The sequence below is a fragment of the Schistocerca cancellata genome, chromosome 4, assembly GCF_023864275.1.
Source record: "Schistocerca cancellata isolate TAMUIC-IGC-003103 chromosome 4, iqSchCanc2.1, whole genome shotgun sequence".
NCBI classification, from domain to species: Eukaryota; Metazoa; Arthropoda; class Insecta; order Orthoptera; family Acrididae; genus Schistocerca; species Schistocerca cancellata.
Genome location: NC_064629.1, coordinates 151,849,205 through 151,855,204, shown reverse-complemented (window position 1 = coordinate 151,855,204; position 6,000 = coordinate 151,849,205). Strand labels below are relative to the sequence as shown.

Below are 6,000 nucleotides of genomic sequence, written 5' to 3'. Positions count from 1 at the left end.
GTTTCAGCCCTTCTGAATCTGCCCAAGTCGACTATTGGTTACGTGATTGAAGTGGAGATGCAAAAGAACCACCACAGCTGAACAGAGACCAGGCAGACCTCACGTACCGACAGACAGGGAGCATCGGGCGTTGCGGAAGGTGATTGTGAAACCTCACACGAAATCACCGGAAGGAGTCACTCGTGACTTTCGAAGTGCTACCAGCAGTCCAGCTACCACAGTGACTGTCCGTGAGAAGTTACAAATTATGGGGTACAGCGATCGACTAGCTCCTCATAAGCCAGACATTTCTGCTGACAAATCCTAGCGAAGCTTGAGATGGTGTAAGGAGTGACGCTACTGGGCAGTGGATGACTGGAAACGAAGGATTTGGAGTGATGAATTACACTGTACCATGTGGTAATGTGATGGAATGCGAATGCCCGGAGAACATTATCTACCACCATTTGTTGTGCAAATATTGAAATGCAGAGAACGTGGTGTTGCGATATAGGGATGCTTTTCGTGCTAGTGCTTGGTCCCCTTACTAGCTTAAGGAAACGCTAAATGAAGAAGGATATGAGCTCAGTTTACAAAAATGGTTCAAATGGCTCTAAGCACTATGGGACTTAACATCTGAGGTCATCAGTCCCCTAGACGTAGAGCTACTTAAACGTAACTAACCTAAGGACATCACACACATCCATGCCCGAGGCAGGATTCGAACCTGCGACCGTAGCAGCAGCGCGGTTCCAGATTGATACGCCTAGAACCGCTCGGCCACAGCGGCCGGCGAGCTGAGTTTACATCTCTGTGTACTAAGTACAGTAGAGGGCCAGTTCCGAGTCGATTCTTATTCATAGCTGTAGAGTATAAATTCGCGGAGTCGTTAGTCATTTGTTTGTTTTGGACAGCCAGTGCGTTTTTGACACAGCTTAGTGAGCCTTGAGCAGCCGCTGGTGAAGTACCAGTGCAGCAGCAGTGCAGTAGCGAGTCGCATATTTAGCTTTCATATTTGTTTTGTAGTTTGATTCTTAATTTCTTTCCGAGGGTTTGTGCACTTGTATATTTAATTACATAAAATCCTTGCGTACTATCGTATTCGAGAGGAGTAATATTGCTTATTGATAGCTGTAGGGTATAAATTCGCGGAATCGTTAGATATTAGCAGTGGGATGGATAGGGTGTGTGCGTGCTGTGTGCGGGCACAGGAGGAACTGGCCGCGGTTCGCCAGCAGCTGAGCGTGCTGTTGGTCACGGTCAGCCGCCATCAGGCTGCTGCCTCGAGGTGCAGGACGACAGAGGGTCCGGCGCGTCGCTTGAGACACCCCAGGTGTCGCTTGCTGCGTCCGCTGACTCAGCCGCCGAGGCACCTTCTAGTGTACCCGGCCGCCCTCACCTCAGGGTGAGTGGCGAACTGCAACGCGTTCGCGTCCCTCGAGGCGGAGGGTCAATGTGGAGGCTGTCCGGCTGGCCTCGCCCGTTCGTCCTGTCAGTGGGCAGGTGGCCGCTCCTTCTGCAGGGCCCGAGCAGGCACACGGGGCCAAAGGCTTGCTGGTTATTGGGAGCTCCAACGTTAGGCGGGTGATGGAGCCCCTTAGGGAAATAGCGTACAGGGCTGGAAAGAAATCCAACGTGCACTCGGTTTGTCTGCCGGGGGGCCTCATCCGAGATGTGGAGGCGGCCTTGCCTGCGGATATCGAGCGTACGGGGTGCAATCGTCTGCAAGTAGTTGCTCACGTCGGCACCAATGAAGCCTGTCGCTTGGGTTCTGAGGCGATCCTCAGTTCGTACAGGCGGCTGGCGGATTTAGTGATGACCGCTGGCCTCGCACGCGGTGTTCAACCAGAGCTCTCTATTTGCAGCATCGTTCCCAGAGTGCATCGGGGTCCTTTGGTTTGGAGCCGAGTGGAGGGTCTCAACCAGAGGCTTCGTCGACTCTGTGACGGTCTTGGCTGCAGCTTTCTAGACTTGCGCTATTGGGTGGGGAATTGTAGGACGCCCCTAGATAGGTCAGGGGTGCACTACACAAAGGAAGCGGCTATCGGGTAGCAGAGTACTTGTGGCGTGCAGATGGGTTTTTTTTTGGGCTAGGCAGTAGTGCGAGGTGTCCTGATGAACACTCACCAGTCGACGTGCAGGCAGGGAAATCAGGACCCGCTCAGTGTAAAGACACTTCAGCTATCAAGATATTAGCAGTAAATTTTCAGAATGTTCGGAATAAAGTTCCTGAATTTACTGCCCTCCAGGAAGCGTGTGGCGCGCAAATTATTCTCGGGACTGAGACCTGGCTGAACCCTAAGATAAGAAGTTCTGAAATATTTAGTGGGGGTTGGAACGTGTATCGGAAAGACAGATTAGACACCGTAGGAGGTGGTGTCTTCATTGCAGTTGACAAAAATATTGTGTCTAGTGAGGTCAAAGTAGAGTGTGATTGTAAGTTATCTGGACACGTTTAACAGTGCTAGCAAAAATAAAGTTAATTGTGGGGTGTTATTACCAGCCAGCAGGTTCCACCGTGACAGTTCTAGAATCATTCAAAGGGAGTCTACATTCTGTATCGCAGAAGTACCTGGATCATGCTATATTAGTCGGAGGCGACTTCAACCTACCTAGTATAGACTGGGATGTCTGTGGATTCATTACAGGTGGTACAGACAAGCCGTCGTGTAAATTACTTTTGAACACATTATCCGAAAACTGTCTTGAGCAACTAAATCGACAGCCAACGCGTAATGGAAATATTTTAGATCTGGTAGCCACGAACAGACCAGACCTCATCGACGGTGTCAGTGTTGAGACAGGGATTAGTGATCATGATGTTGTCGTTACGACTATGGTTACGAAAGTTAAAAAGTCGGTCAAGAAGGCTAAGAGAGTATTCTTACTACAAAGAGCAGATAAGCAGTTGTTAGCATCCCACTTAGTAAATGAATCGACTTCATTTACTTCCGGAACGATGGACGTGGAAGAATTATGGGCAAATTTTAAACACATTGTAAATCACGCATTGGACAAGTATGTGCCGAAAAAGTGGGTTACGAACGGAAAAGACCCACTGTGGTTTAACAGCGCAATTCGGAGAATGCTCAGGAAGCAAAGACAGTTGCACTCGCGGTACAAGAAAGATCGGGAGAATGAGGACAGGCAAAAGTTAGTAGAGATTCGTGCTGCCGTAAAACGAGCGATGCGCGAAGCATTCAACCACTACCACCGTTATACCTTAGCAAAAGATCTTGCTGAAAACCCAAGGAAATTCTGGTCTTACGTAAAATCGGTAAGCGAGTCGAAGGCCTCCGTCCAGTCACTCACTGATCTGTCTGGCCTGGCAACGGAAGACAGGAAAACGAAAGCTGAAATTTTAAATTTAGCATTTGAGAAATCTTTCACGCAGGATGATCGTACAAACATACCGCCGTTTGAGTCTCGTACAGTTTCCCGTATGGAGGACATAGTGATAGACATCCCTGGGGTTGTGAAGCAGCTGAATGGGTTGAAAATAAATAAATCGCCAGGTCCTGATGGGATTCCAATTCGGTTTTACAGAGAGTACTCTACTGCATTGGCTCCTTACTTAGCTTGCATCTATCGCGAATCTCTTGCCCAACGTAAAGTCCCGAGCGACTGGAAAAAAGCGCAGGTGACGCCTGTATATAAGAAGGGTAGGAGGACGGATTCTCAAAATTGCAGACCAATATCCTTAACATCGGTTTGTTGCAGGATTCTCGAAATAATCTCAGTTCGAATATAATGAATTTCCATGAGACAGAAAATTTGCTGTCCATGCATCAGCACGGCTTTAGAAAGCATCGCTCCTGCGAAACGCAACTCGCCCTTTTTTCACATGATATCTTGCGAACCATGGATGAAGGGTAGACATAGAAGCAATTCAGAGGCTGGCTGCTAGATTTGTTACTGGTAGGTTTGATCATCACGCGAGTGTTACGGAAATGCTTCAGGAACTCGGGTGGGAGTCTATAGAGGAAAGGAGGCGCTCTTTTCGTGAATCGCTACTGAGGAAATTTAGAGAACCAGCATTTGATGCTGACTGCAATACAATTTTACTGCTGCCAACTTACATTTCGCGGAAAGACCACAAAGATAAGATAAGAGAGATGAGGGCTCGTACAGAGGCATATAGGCAGTCATTTTTCCCTGGTTTTGTTTGGGAGTGGAACAGGGAGAGAAGATGCCAGTTGTGGTAGGAGGTACCCTCCGCCACGCACCGTATGGTGGATTGCGGAGTATGTATGTAGATGTAGATGATTGATTGTATCAGCGTGGCAATACACGTGCCAACGGCCTTGTCGCAGTGGTAACACCGGTTCCCGTCAGATCACCGAAGTAAAGCGCTGTCGGGCTGGGCTAGCACTTGGATGGGTGACCATCCGGTCTGCCGAGCACTGTTGGCAAGCGGGGTGCACTCAGCCCTTGTGAGACAAACTGAGGAGCTACTTGACTGAGAAGTAGCGGATCCGGTCTCAGAAACTGCGGGAGAGCGATGTGCTGACCACACGTCTCTCCATATCCGCATCCAGTGACGCCTGTGGGCTGAGGATGACACGGGGCCGGTCGGTCCCGTTGGGCGTTCATGGCCTGTTCGGGAGGAAGAGAGCGTTTTTTATGACAATACACTCTGTCATAAAGCATCATCTGTGATGCAATACTGCCGCCCGGAGTGGCCGAGCGGTTCTATGCGCTACAGTCTGGAGCCGCGCGACCGCTACGGTCGCAGGTTCGAATCCTGCCTCGGGCATGGATGTTTGTAATGTCTTAGGTTTAAGTAGTTCTAAGTTCTAGGGGACTGATGACCTCAGAAGTTAAGTCCCATAGTGCTCAGAGCCATTTGAACCATTTGAGGCAATACTTTGTAGACATTAACGTTCCTAAAATGGACTGGCCTGCTCAGGGTCCTGAATGGACCCAATGGAGCACCTTTGATACAAGTCTGAACATCAACTTTGCCGCAGATCCCAGTTTCCATCACTACCTTTTTTGGTGTCGGCTCTTGAGCAAGAATGGGCTGCCATCCCTCCACAGTGCTTCAGACACCTCAGTGTAAATGGCGCTAACAGAGTTACACTCCTGGAAATGGAAAAAAGAACACATTGACACCGGTGTGTCAGACCCACCATACTTGCTCCGGACACTGCGAAAGGGCTGTACAAGCAATGATCACACGCACGGCACAGCGGACACACCAGGAACCGCGGTGTTGGCCGTCGAATGGCGCTAGCTGCGCAGCATTTGTGCACCGCCGCCGTCAGTGTCAGCCAGTTTGCCGTGGCATACGGAGCTCCATCGCAGTCTTTAACACTGGTAGAATGCCGCGACAGCGTGGACGTGAACCGTATGTGCAGTTGACGGACTTTGAGCGAGGGCGTATAGTGGGCATGCGGGAGGCCGGGTGGACTTACCGCCGAATTGCTCAACACGTGGGGCGTGAGGTCTCAACAGTACATCGATGTTGTCGCCAGTGGTCGGCGGAAGGTGCACGTGCCCGTCGACCTGGGACCGGACCGCAGCGACGCACGGATGCACGCCAAGACCGTAGGATCCTACGCAGTGCTGTAGGGGACCGCACCGCCACTTCCCAGCAAATTAGGGACACTGTTGCTCCTGGGGTATCGGCGAGGACCATTCGCAACCGTCTCCATGAAGCTGGGCTACGGTCCCGTACACCGTTAGGCCGTCTTCCGCTCACGCCCCAACATCGTGCAGCCCGCCTCCAGTGGTGTCGCGACAGGCGTGAATGGAGGGACGAATGGAAACGTGTCGTCTTCAGCGATGAGAGTCGCTTCTGCCTTGGTGCCAATGATGGTCGTATGCGTGTTTGGCGCCGTGCAGGTGAGCGCCACAATCAGGACTGCATACGACCGAGGCACACAGGGCCAACACCCGGCATCATGGTGTGGGGAGCGATCTCCTACACTGGCCGTACACCACTGGTGATCGTCGAGGGGACACTGAATAGTGCACGGTACATCCAAACCGTCATCGAACCCATCGTTCTACCATTCC

At 50.9% G+C, this 6,000-nt stretch overlaps 1 pseudogene; it reads left to right on the top strand.

Annotated features, from left to right (window-relative positions):
- The first annotated feature begins 4,273 nt into the window (after positions 1-4,273).
- On the top strand, positions 4,274-4,391 carry LOC126185720 (5S ribosomal RNA; annotated as a pseudogene).
- The last annotated feature ends 1,609 nt before the right edge of the window (positions 4,392-6,000 follow it).